Source organism: Arvicanthis niloticus, chromosome 4, assembly GCF_011762505.2.
Source record: "Arvicanthis niloticus isolate mArvNil1 chromosome 4, mArvNil1.pat.X, whole genome shotgun sequence".
NCBI lineage: Eukaryota > Metazoa > Chordata > Mammalia > Rodentia > Muridae > Arvicanthis > Arvicanthis niloticus.
Genome location: NC_047661.1, coordinates 49,999,079 through 50,018,351, shown reverse-complemented (window position 1 = coordinate 50,018,351; position 19,273 = coordinate 49,999,079). Strand labels below are relative to the sequence as shown.

The 19,273-nt window shown below is 43.5% G+C and overlaps 1 long non-coding RNA gene across 1 annotated transcript; it reads left to right on the top strand.

Annotated features, from left to right (window-relative positions):
- Window positions 1-10,403: 10,403 nt before the first annotated feature.
- Window positions 10,404-18,564, top strand: LOC143441883 (uncharacterized). Its single transcript, XR_013109626.1, has 3 exons — window positions 10,404-10,537; window positions 11,791-11,915; window positions 18,272-18,564. It is a non-coding gene; the product is annotated as an uncharacterized LOC143441883 (long non-coding RNA).
- The last annotated feature ends 709 nt before the right edge of the window (window positions 18,565-19,273 follow it).

Genomic DNA, 19,273 nt, shown 5'->3' with positions numbered 1-19,273 from the left:
AGCTCTCTCTGACCTTCCTCCTGTCTGCAGCTCCCGCCTCCCTAATGCGCTCAGCACTTTTAGCTGTTCTGTGATAGTCTCTGAGGGTGCAGGGATGAGAGCCTTGCCGAAAATGTGCATCTTCTGCAGAAAAGGGCCACAGAACACTTAGAGAGGAAAAGGGCAAAAGATCAAAGCGGTCTGGAACAGAAAGGGGAAGAGGGGCTATAAAATTTGAATGAAGAGCCTGGAAAAAAGCAGCAGGAGAAGGTAGAAAGGACTTTGTAGTCAGAGCTAGGAGGAGAAAGGGGAGGAGGAGGGGAGCCCTTTCAAGGAAGGGGCTGCTTAAAAGCTTATGATTTTGATTTCCTCTGATCAAAGCTTCATAGCCTACCCACACTGTTGATCTCCAGTGCTGAATGAAACCGGCATTTTCCCTCTGGCACACAGCCGTTTCTGTGGCCCCTTCATCCTCCCAGGTGTCACCTCCTCTGGGAAGTCTCTTCAACTCATGAACTCTAAAACAGATAGATCTCTCCTTGCCCCTTAGTTCCCATCTCTCCCTGGGTTTCTTTATTATTTGTCGACGGCTGATTTCATTTGATCATTGCTGACTGACATTAGATAGTAACTCCACAAAGGCTGACAGGCACTTTTCCTGTCAGCTTGGTTTCCTCATCCAAAGAGGCATCAGGAAAGAAATGTTTGGAGAACTAATCCCACCAGTTAATGTGTCCAAGGCTCCCTATACGTCTAAGACAATAATACTAGGAATGAGCGATGAATCAGACAGGAATTTCCCCTAATAATTTATATAACATGACTTGTTTCAGAGGGCTCACTATGTGCTAGAAAAAATATATATGTATATATATTGCTTTATTTAATAACCAGAGGTGGCGTGCGTGCGGTATAACATCCTAAGCAGCAGGTACTGTACACATGCATCTACCTAAGCAGCACAGAGATAGTAAAGGCTGTGTAGATCTGAGAGTCAGGAAGTTGCAGAGCTCAAATCACACGAAGGTGGGTGTGGCCTACTCCATGTCCCACTATTGGAGCAGTGCTGTCTTAGCATCCTACTGTGAGCACAGCGATGTAATAATCTTTGTTGTCCAGTCATCTTTTGGTGGAACTGAGGACCTGGGTCTAGGCAGGGCCTTCTTTCAGGTTGGCATCTTCGTTCTCATGGATATCTGGTCCAGTGTTCATCTAACTAGAAACACGAGAGAACGGCAGGGCAAGGGAGAGCTTCCCAGAGAGGAATCCATGGGGAAGTTTACAGAATCCAGGGAAACAGGTGGAGCTTTCCATGGAGCTGTGTTCCCTCTTGTGTTCATGGGTGTAACCATGTCCTAAGAACATCAGCTCTATGGGGTGGCAGCAGGCTGAGACTTCTTGCAAGGCTCTTCTAGGCCAAATAGCTCTCTGTGAGTTTTCCTCTTAGGTGAGAGGTTATGGCAGTGACAGAATGGACTAGTGTCCATGCTCATGTTTGTCAGCCCTCAGGGCTGTCAGTTGCCAGAGTCACATTTTCTAAGTTTACAGTTACAAGATCGAGATTGGTCTCCTTATTGAGCCCAGCAACTGCAACAGACTTTCATGGGGGCTCACCGATGAAAGAGGGAAGAGAGGGAGAGGGCGAGGAGGAGGGGGACAGGGAAGGAGAAGAGGGAGAGAGAGTTTACTTGGGACAGACAGCAGCTTAAGAACCATCTCAGAGGGTGTATTTTCCCAATGCTTGCTTCTCTGCTATCCATCCATCACTCCCTCTCAGTATTTACTATGTCTACCTTAATGTGCATGGACAAGACTGATGACATGGTTTTGTCCTTAAAGTTACTTTTGAAAAAGTTAATGTGGATGGAATTAAATCTGTGTTCACATCTGCATACTTTCCAGTGGTTTTCTGAAACATACCTATGAATTATAAATATGCAGGAAAGCAGACATTTTTGTATTTATCCTGCTGGGCAGGTCTTATCCTCCTATGTTATCCTAGAAGATTGAGGCTTAGGATAGCCAAGGGACATGTCCCAGTCTTGTGGGTACCCAGCAGCAGCAATCTGAACCTAGGGGATCTCTGACTCTGGAGCTCAGTGAACCAGGTCCTGCTGCTTGACTCTCATGCTACCTTGATTTAGTTCCATCTGGGAGCCACTCAACAAAGAAAGACTTGAGTACTTACTTCAAGAAGAGCAGAGGCCAGATGAGTGACGAGGTTAACCAGGGTGACACAGTTCAAAGGCAGCGTTCTCCAGTGTGAATAAAGCAGACAGGAAATATCACAGGCATCAGACTTTTGGGAGGAGGTTGTTTGGATACAAGGCTTTCAAAACTTATCGAGTTGAGGGAGGCCAAGATGCACAGAGAAAGCATGGGAACCGGAGGAGGGAAGCATCCTATACAAGGCATACTCGGACCAGCCTGAGACATCGGGAGACGGAAAAAACAAAAACAAAACCACCACCAACAAGACCAACCAGACAACATGAAGGCTTTGCAGGGAGACAAGCATTATGGAGCTTTAGGGCAGGAGTCCATGGAAAAGCATGCTGGGAGTTTGAGCTCGTCTTGAGGCAGGCCAGAGCCATGGAAGTAGAAAAGATGGGCCTCTTGTTTATGGGGGGTGATAGACTGAAGAAGAGTTGGGGTGTGTTATTGTTTAAAAGAGGGATCTATCTTCAGTGAGAATCACAAAAACATGACTCAGGAAACACACCATGATTGTAGCTGACACCATGATGAACTGGTCCTTCCTAGCTAGCTTCCCTTGGTTCTCTGCTTCTCCTAACACTGAGTTGGGAGTGTGTTTATGTACTGCGTAAACCCTGTGGACTGGGGACAAACAGTGATGTCACCCAGCTTTACTTCAAGTCATCTTCCAAGCCTCAGTTACCTCATATGTGTAAGAACCATCCTGGGCCAGACATGCTCTAAGGGTCACCTTGGTGAGCCAAGGCAATGGAGAACTAATTTATGTCAGCCACGACCTATATCTCTTTAAGACTCCAATCTGTCCCCCTTTCCCTCCATCTTGAAAGGTATTCCGGGCTATGTGATTAGTTTCTATTTTGAGGTCTTGGTTAGTGAAAGAGAACATAAAGCATCTGCCTGGTTTTTATGAGGCCTGATACATTCTGGATGCTTCAAGTCTCTGTGCAGTTCTCTGCAGAGCAGCCTGTGAATCACAGACTTAAAGGCTACTGACACAGGTGGATGGTCACACACACACACACACACACACACACACACACACACACACACACATACACACACGTACGCACGGTCACCAGTGCTGAAATGTCTGTGGTCAAATGATATGCTGTCTGGAGAGGAAGAGCTCATGTTTAACCAGACTGGCGCTGGTCATTCAGTGTTGCAAGTAGAGGATAGAACATGGAGTATCATTCAACTATCATGACTACTCTGTCACATGCTTAGTACAAAGCTAAAAACCAACACTCATGCATGCATCCAGGAAGGCAGGATGTAGAGGATCCAGGGTGGTGCTGCGGGCTCAGCATGCAGCATCCATAAGACAACCTGACAACGTGAGGAAGAGTAAACTTGGTATGCTAGAGCAATTGACTGGACGTGGCAAGGTTCTCTCAGGACCCTGGCCTTCGATCACTTGCTGACACGACTATTTCCTGAGACAGTGTCTGACCTTTTGACATTGTGGCTCAGCATTGGAATCTACAAAATATACACTTAAGAACCATTCAGTCACGTGAAAGCAAGATTTTTTCCACTGTCAGAGACAAATGAATTCCAGCTGTCTGGGGCTTCAGCTCCCACACCAGTTGTATTACAATTTTTTTTTCTTTAAAAAAAGCCTCATACTGTTTATGATCTGTACTGGGCTACTTCTGTAGCTGTCTTCAGGCATATTCAGCCTGTGTGGACATATCTGCCAGGGTGAGTTGTCATTTTTCTCTTTGTTCCTTAGGACTTTTAGGTTTTGGTTTCAAGTTCACTTTCTCCCATGGGCCATACAGGAGTGATCGTGGAGCTTTCTAACTTTCTGGCACAAAATCCAATGTGAGGGGTTGTGTATACGTGCATATCTCTGTGTGTGTGTTTATGTATGCATGCTTTCATCATCTATAATTGTGGGATCAGGGAGCCAGCTGTGAAGCTGTAAGGAACAGACTTGGGAACAAGAGTGGGGTCAAGATGTATCCAAACCAGGGCAACCCTGTCCTGAGATTGTCAGGAGTAGGATCGCTCCCCTCTCAGCCCAGGGCCTGCATGTTCTGACACACGTAGCCCCGTGTCCCCCATTTTTTGCCCACTAGAGGAGGTCACTTAGCTGGAAGCCTGGTTAAACTTCCTCTCCCCTTATAAGGTCATATCCAGTAGCAGCTGGAATTCCTCCTTATGCAAATGAGACATCCCCAGCACACCTTTGCCCACACATTCATTGCTGACCAAGACCCTGCCTGCACCACCTGTCCCAGCAACAGGGCCTGGCACAAGGCCAAGGGAGGAACGGACACAGGACAGCATACAATCGCAGCTGAGGTACATGTTCTTCAAATAACTCATTTTGCCGAATACAAACATTCTGGTATTTCCAGTTGTCCTTAAGTCTGTCCGTTTTAGCCCAATATTATAAAAGGCTGTTTTGCCCTAAAATGATTTCAAGATCACTAGAGGATTACAGCCCACTGTTTAAAAGCCAAACTGGTTAGAGCGAAAATATACTGGGCAGGAAACCTAATATTTCTAAACATCTGGTGTGGGGGCTGAAGCCCCAGACAGCTGGAATTCATTTGTCTCTGACAGTGGGAAAAAAATCTTTCATTAAGTGAGGGAAAGGTCAGATCTGCAGCCCCAGCCAAGGCCTGACTGAAATACTGCATTTTTACAGACATGCTGATGGACGATCAACAGGGAGAGATCACAGGACCTAACAAGATGAGGATTCAGTTGAATTGGGCTGTTGTGTGTGAGCTTTGAGTTTCAGGACAGGAAAACAAAGAGAGGGTGATTGTCAGGGGCACCTGTGGCAATGCGGTACGGCAGTGTGTATCCTTCAGGACCGGGCAGATCTGATTTTGATCCTATGGGCGACTGACCATTGTGCAACTCCTCTGAATTTCATCTTTTCTCATTAAAATATAAAAATAGTATTTCTGTGATAATGAGATAATGTGTGCTTCTTTATTTTCTTATTATGTTTTTTTAAATGTATGTCTTGGAGGGGGAGTGGGGGTGTTGTGCCTTGGAGTGCAGGTGGAGGTCACAGGACAGTTTGATGGGATCGGTCCTTTCCTGTGGAATTCAAGTCACCAGGCTCAGCTGCAACCACCTTTTAAAAAAGTTATTTATTTTTATTTCATGTTTTTTCCACTCATATGTCTGTGTGAGGGTATTGAATCCCCTGGAACTGGACAGCTGGGAACTGCCAGTGGATGCTGGGAATTGAACCCAGGGCCTCTGGAAGAGCAGTCAGTGCTTTTAACCACTAAGCCATCCCTCCAGTCCCTATAACTGCCTTTTACCTGTTAGCTCATCTTGCTTGCTCAAAGGATAATTTAATATAATAATTTAAATATCGATAATTTAATATCGATTCCAAAAGTCAACATAAAGGCAGACCTTTCGTAATCACTTTCTTCATTTCCTAGCACAGAGGCCCTGTAAAGTTTTCTTCAGTGGCAGCTGAACTCTGTGGTAAATTATCCACAGGGTAAACTTGTCACCTCTACTTTTCCCAGAGCCTTACTGGAAGGGAGACAACTAGGACAAAATCCAATAGAGACAAGAAAGAAATGCCAACAGACTTTCAAGTTTACCCTCAGTCTGACCTCGGGCCATCACTTGTCAGACTGAGTCTCTAATGTCTCCATCACCCAGTGAAAAAGGGGAAATACTGCCATCTCCAAAAATCCTCTGTGGCTTGTACTTTCTTAGAGTTTTAGTTTCCTGGGCACAAACTCAGACTTGGTAGCTCACAGACATTCTAACAGTGTCCAGTAGGTCAGCAAGTCCTTTCTAGTCTGATTACTATCTTCCTAGACACCTAAGTCTCCACACACACCCCTTTTATTCCGTATCTCTCCTGTGTATCCTTCCCATTTACTGAAGGGATTCCTGGTGCAACCGCTTCTTCCCCAGCCAGTCTCCACTTTGCAGCCAGAGAGACTGCTTCACAGGGCAAACTGATGCAGATACCACGGTGTAAAAAACCCCAGTGACTTTTCCATGACCTTCTGTGCCCCACCAGAGAGTCCAAATTTCTGTCTTGTCTGTCTCCCAGGCTCATCTCAACTTTCCCAGGCCCTTGTACCTTCTGCTTTGTCCGTCTGTCCCACTGAACTGCCACTGTGGATCAGCAGGAACAATGTCTTGTGCTACTCAAGTGGGCTCAGTGCCCGGCACATGGCCAGACCCAAGCCAGACCCTAAATGAAGGAGCAGATCCTGTGCTGCTGCTAAACAATTCCTTGCTATTTTTCTGCTGGTTCTAAACAGATAAAACCAAGTATACTACAGTACCATCATTCAGGTGCAAGGATGACTCCAAGATTTTCAGTGGGTTTTAAAGAGCAAACAAATATAATCCAGCCATCTTTCCCATACCCTCCACCGCCATGATAGCCTAAGTAGTACTGTTCATTATTTCTAGGTCAAGATCAATTGCTTTGACTAATTTTTTTCCCACTTACCATGGAGATTATCATCCATTACGGTTTTATTTCCATTGATTGGGTTAAGTATGCATTTTAAAGCACTCTGTGCTTGATTAGGGGTGTGTGTATATGAAGTGTTTCTTGAATGAAAGTTATGGATAGTCAAAAGGAATAGAATTGAGTAATGGTCCACAATTAAGGCAAAACCACTTTGGTTAAATAATTTGCTTGAAGCAGATTGGTAACATATTTAACAGGCTTGCTTTTATTTCCTGTCACTGCTGTTACTTAACAACAACCAACCCACCCCCCCGTGACACAATGACAACAAAAACTCTAGGCTGGGCAACTTGAGGTTCCACACCATGCAAGCCTCTACCCAGGCATCTTTCCAAGCACTGGAGATGGCTTCAGAGAGCAAGAGGCACAGGATGATTTATTCATAGGACCGAATAAGCTTTCACCTCAGAGTGCTTGGATAGAATGTGGGCAGCTTCCCCAAGCACAGGAGCACAGGAGGGGACACAAACCTCTCGCTCACAGTGTTTCCTAAAGTGGTGGCTCCCACATTATAACTGATTTGGGGGTGCTCCTGAATCACTTGGGGTATCAGATGAGATCAACCAGCCCAGGAGCTAGGGTGGAGAAAGGAACAATAGGTTATCAGTTAAACACATATTAGGAAATTCTCTTGTGGTGACTTCGTCAAGACCTCTCTAATACATCTGGTATTGGGGCTTTCTTACTTTTTCATTTTCCGCTATTGGTTCAATGCACTCAAGACATCACCTGGGCCTGTAGGTATCTCTCCTCCAACTCTTCCATCCTCATTCAATTGCTTCATATTTTGGCTCTTTTTCCTATCAGTGCTGTGTCAGCATGTCAGCTGGCAGAAAGAGAGAAGGAAGCAGGCAAGCCATATAGGTCCAGGACAGGAGAGACAGGGACAGTGGGAAGCAGTATTGTCACGTTTTGCTGAGATCTAGTTCTATCAAAACAAGCCTTTTCCCTTTACTCTTTAAAACAAACAAAACAAAACCCAAAAGATCTCCCCAATAACAAAAAAAAACCATTTGGGGGGGGTATGGTGGCTCACACCTGTAATTCCAGCTCTTGGGTGGTTGAGGAAAGGAGCTGATGAATTACACACAGCTTGGGTTATATAGTGAGAGCCCAGTTCTAACAAATGAAGACATAAAACTACTTACAGTGCTTTTTCGTTGTGGAAGGCAGTGAGCAGGTCATATAACCCATTTTTACCTATCATTTCAAAGGGATTCCCAAACTGCAACATGGAATCATCAAAGAAGGGGTCAAAGTGCATGCTGGTGGAGAACTGACTGCCATGGGGGATATTAAGACATGCCAGGGACACCTGAGGCTTGGAGTTAAATCTGAGTGCAGCGTGAGGACTCCCAGTGAGAGGTTGGCCCTGTGACTCTTGGGCTGTACGGCACACTCAGGAAACACTGCCAAGAGTGGGGCTGAGGCAAAGCTACCTTGACATCAGGCTCTACTTCCTCTCACTGGAAACGTGGGAGAGTAGACACGTAGACAAGCTAACATCATTCACCTGACTAGGCCTGTGGGATTTGACAAGTGAGCCACATAGCACTGCGGCCAGTGGCAGTGGTGGGTACAGGATGGAGACACGGAGCAGCCGGAGCCTTTTAAGAGACCTACACTCAGGTAGAGCCTGATACTTGACTCCACCCTACATAAGTGCATGGCGGAACCTTCTTGCACTAAAGTGGTGCTGGCCTGACCACAGTTTTTGCTGAAGTACAGTTAGTGGGACAGTTAAATTTTTCATGGCTATCAGGAGAACTGAGCTGTGAGAGGTCAGCTGACTCTCTCCAAGTCACATATTGGGTCTCATAGGTCACATCGTTCCATTCCAGCATGACGTTCTCTCCAATGGTTCAGGACTTCCCAGTATGAGATTCCTCCTCACAATGAATCCTAAACTCTGGTTTCTTTGATCTCTGATCTTCAATCATGTTACATTTACATGGTATGCACTGACAGGTGTTAGACACATCTGAGAATAAAGACAGGGCCTCATCCTACAAATGAGCAAAGATGAGTAGACACATCCATCTCCGTATCTCCACACAATAGCATCTTCCCTGCCACAAGGCACGTGCCCACTCTCCCATATTGATGCCAGTGCCATCTGACCTGCCTCCTACCTCTTCTCCATCAGTGTTTGTTTAACCCTGAAAGGTACCTCCCTGTTGTAGGACAACTTCCTGATAATGTACAATCATCAGGAATTTTTTGCTGCTTTTCATTTTGTATTACATGGAGGACACCAGGAACTGGGTGCTACTCCCCTGCCATACTCAGATAAAAATGGGGGGGGAAAGCCCTTTGAATTAAATGGACTGAAAGTAGAAATCTGCAAAGTCACCTTAAGTTAGATATGTTTCTTTACTATCACAAAATACTCAAGATAATTAACTAAAAAGAAGAAAGGTTATTTTAGCCTACACTCTTAGAAGTTTCACACCACGGTGGGAATGTATGGTAAAGTAACACTACTCACACCATGAGCCATAGAGCAGAGAGGGATGCAAGTGATTTAGGGTTTCACAATCCCCTTTAAGGTTATACCTCAGTGACCTAAAAATTTCAGTTAGTCCCCACCTATTAAGTTCCATCCCTACCAGTAAGATCATCCTGGGACTGAGTGTTTAAGTAGAGGGTAGACGGGACATGAGAGGAAGGGAAGAGGGGGAGGGGAAAAAGAGGGGAATAATCAGGTGTGTGAGGAGACTGAGGAGATGCACAGAGGGTCAGGAAATTGAACAGAAGTGTATAGCAATGGGGGGTGGGAAACTGGGGGTAGCCACCAGAAAGTCCCAGATGCCAGGAAAGCAAGAGGCTCCCAGGACCTCACGGAGATGACATTAGCTGATATACCCCACAAAGGGGAAGGAGAAATTGTTGAGACCATATCCAGAATTTAGGCATGGCCCTCCTGGTTGAGGGATGGGGCCACCTACCCATGTCCAAAATTTTAACCCAGAATTGCTTTGTCTAAAGGAAATACAGGGACAAAGAGTGTAGCTGAGATTGAAGGAAAGACTATCCAGAGACTGCCCCACATGGGGATCCATCCCACATGCAGACATCAAACCCAGATACTATTGCAGAAGCCAAGAAGTGCTTGCTGACAGGAGCCTGATACAGCTGTCTCCTGAGAGGCTTTGCCAGATCCTGACTAATACAGATGCAGATGCTCGCAGTCAACCATTGGACTGAGTGTGGGGTCCCCAATGGAGGAGTTAGGAGAAGGACTGAAGGAGCTGAAGGAACCTTATCTTGCATCAATGGGAGGAAAGGCCCTTGGTTCTGTGAAGGCTTGATGCCCCAGTATGGAGGAATGCTAGGGCAGTGAGGTGGGAGTGTGTGGGTGGGGAAGCACCCTCATACAAGCAGAGTAAGGGGGGATGGGATAGTAGGTTTGCAAAGGGAAAGGGGATAACATTTGAAATGTAAATAAATAAAATGTCCAATTGAAAAATAAAGAAAGAAAATAAAAAAAATCCAAGCTTCATATTTGGCCATTGTGGTGCTGCCTGTGGTACCAGCTCATCAGGACTCTGAAGTAGGAAGGTCACTTTCTCCTGGGAGTTTCTGAGTAGCCTGGACAACACAGTGAGAGTCAGTCTCCTAAAGATAAACAATAAACTTCAAGCTGTAGCATACCTAAAAGAGAAATGGCAGGTTCCGGGTTCCAGGTTCCAGGTTCCAGGTTCCAGGTTTCAGGTAGCTCAACTGCTGAGAGGGGTTGCATAACCACGTGAATTAGCATATAATGGTCCTTGAAGTGAATGTTTCTGACGTCATTTAAATATATGGACCAAAGATGACCATCACTGCCTGGGTGGCCCAGTGGATCACTAGCATCTGGTAGGATCAAACTTTTCTCTGGTGACCGTGGCCACCATCCTGTGGCTTTGCATGGCAGGTTCTTGTGGAAGTGAATGTTACAGACTAAATGTTTGTGCTTCCTTTCCCATAGTTCATGAAACTCAATCTCAGTGTGATGACTTTGGCTGTGGACAGCCCCTTGAGAGGGGATTAGATCATAGATCAATGAAATTAGTGTTCTTAGAGAAGGCACCCCAGAGAGTTTCCCTTGTGGCTCCTCTCATGGGAGAATGTGATCTATGATTCTGAAACATGTCCCCATCAGACACTGAATCTGCAGGAGGCTTAATCTTATATTTCCCAGCCTTCAGATCTGTGAGAAGCATTGTTTATAAACCACTAAGTCTTCAACACTCTGTTATAGTAGCCAAGACACTAAGCAGTCAAATCTAGGACTCACACAGGACTGAACATCTGGCCCCACTAAAGCAATCAGCCAGTGGCAGGGCCCTTGGCCACCATTAATCAACGAGAAAAATGACATTTCAGGACAAAACCTAACAGCAAGTTCTAGTTGGTGATACATGATCTGAGGACCAAGAGCAAAGATCCAGTGAAAAATCAGGCATGATTACTGCTCACCAGAGGCCCAAGTATCGTCATTTAGTTACTGATGTCCAGTAAACCGAGTTATCAAGGCTAGGGGATATCTCAAGGGAAATCTAGGTAGCGTGATCTTTGACCATACATTTTAAGTATATTTATCACAAGTGTGTTTAACAGACAATCTTTATTCAGTTGTATTTCAAAAGCTAGACCCCCAGAATCCATGTTAAAGCTGTGCGTTTTGAAACTCCAACAAGAGGCCATCTGAACAGTGGACATTAATGTAGCTGTCACTTCGTTGGTAGATGGCTCAATGATTTAAAATTGTGTGTGTGTGTGTGTGTGTGTGTGTGTGTGTGTGTGTGTGTGTGTATGTATTTTCATGGCTTTTTTCCCTCCCACTTTTGTGGTGATTCACAAAAATTTTATTGCTTATTTGGCCTTAAATGTTTTATAGAAGTTCCTTTATCCCATGCAGCCTCATTTATTGGGTGTATACTTTAGGTCACCTTGACCAATCAACTGGCCTTTGATGTCAGAGCTCTGAGCAGATTAAAAAGTGTGTTCTCTAGTGGACAGGGGAGGAGACAGACAGTGAGCTTCTGTGTCAGTTATAATTGCTTCTAGTTTAAGAAAGGAAAGTCACATTTGGTCACCTGATAATTCAAAAATATCTATGTTTTCAGGTGCAGACAGAATTAGAAAGGATGGTGAAGAGTAAACCGAACTAGAGTTTTCTATGATGTCTACAACATTCCAGGTTGAAAAACAGTGTCAGGCTGAAGCAAATTGCTTTATCCCATTATCTTGAGTAAGTTCACTGGTATACTCTTCCATTATCGACTAATTGAATATAAATACCATTAAAGGGCACAGGATTCATTTTTTATTTGAAGGAAAGGAGCTCAATTGGCTAGAGGAATCAGTCCATGGAGGACTCCTAACACAAGGCTCAACATGCTCAAAATTTGCAATGCAAATCACAAAAGCCAAGTCTCATGCGACAAGCTCCCACATGCCATGGTTAAATGTAAGCTTATTTGCTTTATAGAATGTATTAGTTGCTATGTTCTTGCAGTTAGTTCATTGCCAGTTCCAGAACCCACGCAGGATACCTTGATTGAAGAGCTTCCCTTTCCGTCCTAGCAAGTGGCTTATGAAAGACATGCCAATGATATATATATATAGTGGAGGCAGGAGGTGAGGCAGGAGGTGAGGAACCTGAAAATGGAGGGGTTCAAAGCACCAAGGTGTAGATATAATGTATATACATAATATATATTATAAAGATAATTTTCAGAACGGGATATTTGGCAGTTGTGGGGGGATGAATTAAAAGGCATGTCATAATGCAGAAACTGAAAGGCTCGGGTTTAATTGAAAATGTATTTGAACAGGAAGACTCTTAATACAAACTTCACTAAACTTGAATGTGTTTTTGAGAATAAGCACTTATGAAATGATGCTGTTACCAGCCATTTCTTTTATCTTCTATTGTTATGTTATGATAAAAGAAACAGAAAAAAACCTGTCACAAAAATGTTACAATTGAACTGTGCAGCTATGGAGATATTTTAGTTAGACTGCAGTTATCCAGGGCTTTGAGAGATGACATAGTAGGTAATGCTTGAGGTCCTGGGCTCTCCAGCATTCAGGTGAAAGAGAAGAGGTCTGTACCTCTGTCCTTTGAAAAGGGGACAGCAACAGGAGGATCACCAGAGCTCACTGGCTAGCCAGTCTAACTGAATCAATAAGCTCCAGGTTCAGTGGGAAAGCATGTCTCAAAAAATATGGTAGAGCATGATTGAAAAAAAAATCATCCAATGTTGACTGACATTGGGTATATGCATATACATGTACACGTGCACGCACACACACACACACACACAGGTGCACCTACATTCACACAATTACATGAAAACACATATATAACAGGCACACTAGACAGGTAAAAAAATTTTTTTAAATGACACAACTATCCAAGGTTTTCTTCTATGGAACTCATTCCAGTTTCCCCTTCTACTCAGACAAAGAACTTGTACCCTGAACAACTTGCCAGAACCTCATGTGTTTACAGTTTTCCAGTTTCTGGGAGTGTCAGGCAAGCTGGAATCCCCTAGGGGAAGATGGTCTGCTTATCAGATGCAGCAGCTCTCACAGGTCTGTGGTTGCACCAGGCAGGAGAACAAACATTAATGTCTAGAGTGCTCTACATGCATTTGTCTTCACCCTGTTCTGTGAGGAAGCTGGGGGCTTGAACTTGGGATGAGGGAAAGACTTCTGTTGCATTTGTCAATGTGCCTCTGCAGATGCTTACACCCCTGCCATGTCTGCACCTTGGTGCTTTGAACCCCTGCATTTTCAGGTCCCCTACCCCAGTCTCCACCTGAAACTTCAACTCCATCAGCTCTAGGTCTTCTACTTTGATTGTGAAGTCTTTTCTCTGGCGGGCCCCTGCTTCCCTACTGGAGCTATATTATCATCTAGGATAGGAAAAGAGATATTTTCCCTCTAGACTCAGAGGTTCTATTATCTGGAGGAAAGGCTGAATGATAGGTGGGTAGGAGTTTTACCTGAAAAAGTAAAGGTGGGGTGAAATCTGGCATTTGGGGCGAGTTCTTTGAAGTTAAGAGTTTGTCAAAGGGTCACTGGAAGTCATTAGATTGGGAGTTTTGTGGTGGCTGAAAGGTGAAATTAGGAGCAGTCTTAGGCTCAAGATTTCGGAAATGAAGAGAGCCTCTAAGTTTCCATCTCAGATGTCTGAGTCACGTTTCAAGCCAGGAAGAAGGGCTATATTAAGGAAATTTCAGCCCCGAATCTTCATGTGGATATGTGGGTTTTAGCTTGAAGCATCTTCACCCATCAAATACAGAGTGGGAGAGTAAGAAATCCCTAGCTCAGACTCCCCCACACCCCAGCCCCCCAAAAATCTTCTTGTCTCTTTCTGTCACTTAAAAGAGGACTCTTCTGGAGGAAGATCCACCAAGCCCTTCTTACCTGGCCAGGATGCTGACAGTAGCCTTGCCTACAAATGTCAACCAAGTCTATTGGCCACTGTCCCAGTATTTCTCCCATACTGTGAGTCCAGGAGGATTTGTGAGGGCATTCTTGTCTTTTTTGGGACAGGCAGAGAAGATGGTGGTTCCTGATATCACATTCCTAAACTGTCCCTAGCTCTCTGCACACTCTTTCAACCTCTTGACCTCCTCAAGAGGGGTTAGCATGGACTTTTCACTTCTGCTAACTATAGCTGATAATCAGCCTAGGGGCTAAAGGGAAAGCTATCTCAACAAACCCAAGATCTCCATGACCATGGCCAATGGTTGGCTGTGGGGTACAGCTTGTTATTTCAGTTTAGCTTCCCCCCCCCCTTCACTGAAACTCTCATAGAAAGTCTTCAGACTTCCCATCTACAAAAAGCTTGGCCTCATGTTTGTGGGGTCACTGCTGCCCCCTCTAAGCTGTTGGGGAACTCTGGTGAGTCATTTGGTCTTTTAGCCATGACAACTCCTTAGTCAGATCTTACCTCCCTAACCAGGATTATTCATTTTATGTTAAAGTTGATAGCATTTATGTTTCAGATCCTTTGGTTATTAGCAGAGCTGCTGAGATGCCAGCCAGGCAGCTGCTATCATGTAGGCAATAGATACCTCAGTCTAATAATGCTAACTTCCAAGTAGGAAAGTACCTACAGACTCCTGAGCAAGGGCTTAACTACACCTACTGCAAGAGTGCAAAAAACATGGACGAGAGTGCAGACTGGAAAAGCATTGTGATGTAGAATTTTCAAAGTGATGCTGGTGATCCCAAAGGACAAAGCATCCTTCCACCCAAACCCAGTGATGGGGGGCTTTAAGAAATCCCAGGGAGATCTGGGTAAGAGGGTGGCTTCTAGAGAGTGCTGTGGTCACTGGCTTGAGAAGTGAAACTAAGCATTGAACAGTAGCAGGGTACCAGCCCTGGTTATGAGCAAAGGATATGGCAAGGTGGGACCAGATGGCATTAAGAGACTCTACCACACTAAAAATATGGGTTGCCTGTGCACTGATTTTAGGTCATAGCATGAGAACTGGTGTGAGGTCATCTAGGTCTTACTCTCGATCTACCCTGGAACCAACAGTGCTGAGTGTACAGGAAGCTCTGGCTGGGGTCCTAGAGCAGGTGTTTCAAGGCAAGTGAAGTAGAGATGGCTCTACTACAGCAGAGCTGAGTGAGCTGGACTCTGAAGCAGTGAGAACAGAGAGTTCTAAAGAACTGTTTCTGTTTTGTGGAATAGTTTGAGGAGTATTTGTATTAGCTCTTCTTTGAAGGTCGGGTAAAATTTTACAGAAAAACCATCTGGCCTTGTTTTTTTGGGGGGGGCGGGGCGGGGGAGACTTTTAATGACTGCTTCTATTACCTAAGGGGTTCTAGGTCTATTTAGAATGTTTGCCTGATCTTGATTTAGCGTTGGTAAGTGGTATCTATTAAGGAAATTGTCTATTTTCTTTATATTTTCCAATTTTGTGGAAATCATTTCTGATTTTTTTTATTTGGATATTCTTTCTCTGCCTTTTAGTTGGTTTGGTTAAGGTTCTGTCTATCATGTTAATTTTCTTAAAGAACCAACTCTTTGATTCATTGATTCTTTGTATTACTCTCTTTGTTTTTATTTTTATTAATTTCAGCCCTGAGTTTGACTGGGTTTGTTTGCTTCTTTTTGTTCTAGAGCTTTCATATGTGCTGTTAAGTCACTAGTATGAACTCTCACTAATTTCTTTATAAAGGCACTTAGCCTTGCTTTCCTTGTGTCCCATAAGTTTGAGTATGTTGTTCATTCATTTTCTTTGAATTCTAGGAAGTCTTCAATTTCTTTCTTTCTTTCTTCCTTGACCCAGTTATTATTGAGTAGAGAGTTGTTCAGTTTCCACGAGTTTGTAAGTTTTCTGTTGTTTCTGTTGTTAAAATCCAGCTTTAATCTTCAGTGTTCTATTAAGATACACTTCCAACAAAAATTAATCAAAAGAAATGTAGAAAGGCACTTTATAGTCTTCAAAGAAAAAAGTCCATCAAGATGACATTTCAATTCTGAATATATATATATATATATATATATATATATATATATATATGCATATATATATATAATCCCCATATGCAAGGGCACCCACATTTTCAAAAGAAACACTACTAAAGCTTAAATCACATATGGACCTAACAGATATCTACAGAACACTTCGCTCAAGCACAAAAGAATATACATTCTTCTCAGCACTTAATGGAATCTTCTCCAAAACTGACCATATACTCGATTACAAAGCAAGTTTCAACAGATAGAAGAAAGCTGAAATAACCCACTGTATCTTATCAGGACACTGTGGATTAAAGCTGAATTTCTTCCTAGAATTCAATGAAAATGAATGTACTACATACCCAAACTATGAGACACAATGAAAGCACTGCTAAGAAGATAGTTCATAACACTAAGTGCCTTCCCAAAGAAAGTGAGAGTGCATACTAGCAACTTAACAGCACACGTGAAAGCTATAGAACAAAAAGAAGCAAGTATACCCAAGAAGAGTAGATGTCAAGAAATAATCAAACTCAGGGCTGAAATCAATAAGATAAAAACAAAGAGAGTAATGCAAAGAATCAATGAAAAGAAGAGTTGGCTCTTTAAGAAAATCAACATGATAAATAAAACCTTAGCTAAACTAACTAAAAGGCAGAGAGAGAATATCCAAGTTAAAAAAAAAATCAAAAATGAAAAGGGAGACATAACAGACACAAAGGAAATATAATGAATCATTAGGTCTTATTGCAAAAACTACTGTGACTCAAACTATTTCACAAAATAGAAACAGAATGAACACTACCAATTTCATTTTATAAGGCCACAGTCACCCTGATACCTAAACCACAGAAAGACACAGCAAAAAAAGAGAATTTCAGACCAATATATCCCTTATGAACATTGATGCAAAAATATCCAATAAAATCCTTGCAAATTGAATCCAAGAACATATCAAAACAATTATCTTTTATGATCAAGTAAGCTTCATCCCAGAGATGCAGGTATCACATCAAAATCTCACCATATGAACAAACTGAAAGAAAAAACCCCACATGATCAGCAAGTCTTTGCCAAGATCCAGCACTCCTTCATGATAAGTCTTGGAGACATCAGGGATACAAGACATATACCTAATCACAATAAACGCAATATGCAGCAAGCCAATAGTCAATGTCAAAGTAAACAGTGGTTTCTCAGAAAATCGGTAATATTTCTATCTTAAGACCCAGCTATACCACTCCTGGGCATATACTCAAAAGAAGATCCACAATACCTCAAGGCATTTGCTCAACTATGTTCAAAGCAGCTTTATTTGTAATAGCCAGAAACTGGAAACAACCCAGATGTCCCTCAGCCAAAAAATGGATGCAGAAAGTGTGGTACATTTAAACAACGGAGTATTACTCAGCCATTAAAAACAATGACATCATGCAATTTGCAGGCAAATGGAACAAAAAAAAAACAAAAACAAAAACAAACAAAACAAACAAACAAACAAACAAACAAACAAAAAAACCAAAAAAACCTATCATCCTGAGTGAAGTAACCCAAACCATATTAGCCATGAAGTATAGGATAACCACACTACAAACCACAGACCCAAAGAAGCTAAGTAACAAGGAAAGCCCAAGGGTGGGGGGATCTTGACTCTCACTGAGAAGGGGAAATTGATTAGACAGTCTGGGAGAATGGAGGAAGGGGACTGTGTTGGGGAAGGTTGGGATGGGAACAGGAGGGATGAGATTTGAAGAAAACTGAAGGAGATACCACTGGAATAAGGAGTGGGCATCTCTGGAATGAGCTAGAAATCTAGGACAATGGAAACTCTCAGGAATCTATGAGGCTGACCCTAGCTAAGACTTCTAGCAATGGGATTTATGGAGCCTGAATTGCACATCTCCTATAACCAAGCAAGACTTCTAATGAAGGGATTGGGACACAAACCCAGCCACAAACCCTTAGACACACAATTTGTCCTGTCTACAAGATGCGCAGGGGTAAAGATGAAGCAGAATTTGAGGAAAGGACCAACCAATGACTGGCTCAGGTTGAGACCATTCCACCAAAGGGAGCCCACCCCCGACACTAATAATGAGAGTCTGCTGTACTTGCAGGTAGAAACGTAGCATTGATGTCATCAGAGAGGCTTCATCAAGCAACTCCTGGGAACAGATGCAGAGAACCAGAGCCAAAAAGTAAATGGAGCTTGGGGAATCCTGTGGAAGAGGGAGAGGAAGGACTGAAGGAGCCCGAGGGATCAAGGACACCACAAGAAAAACTACAGAATCAACTAACCTGGGCTCATAGGGGCTCATAGAGACTGATTTGTCAACCAGAGAGCATACATGGGATGGACCTAGGCCCTCTGCACATATGTAACAGCTGTGCAGCTGGGTCTTTATGTGGAACCCGTAATGTGGGAGCAGGGTCCGTCTATGACTATACTGCCTGCCTTTGGATGCCTTTCCCTTAACTGGGCTGCCTTGTCTAACCTCAATAAAAGAAGATGTGCCTAGTCTCACTGCAACTTGATATGCCAAGGCTGGTTGATGTTCATGAAAGGCCTCCCCTTTTCTTTGAGGAAGGGGAGGTGGGGTAGATGGGGAGGACGTGAGGTGAGAGGGAGGGACTGGGAGGAGAGGAGGGAGGGGCATCTTAGTTTGGGATATAAGGTAAATAAACAACAACAATAACATAATTAACAACAACAACTCATATAGGAAATAAAAACAAACTACTCAGGTCAGACTCCTGAAGTTTGAACTAAATACCAGCTACTGAGTCATGTTGAACCAAACTGTCTCCCATGGATCATCACTGCTAGCTGACAAAGAGAGTTCTCTGCTCCACCCCTTGATCCCCCCAAGACAGGAGGCTCCTGGGCTGGATAAGCATGATTGACCGTGCTCAGCTTCATGAATCATCTTCTAAGAAGAAAAATGTTTCCTGCCTTTTAAAGTAGCAACTGCCATTTTTAAGCTAACTCATAATATTTTTACTTATTTCAAATTTAATTATAAATTCATTATAATATATTTACAACTCACTCTTACTTATAAAAACACTTCTTTACTCCTGTGTGTGTGCATGTGTGCACATGTGATTGTCATGGTCTG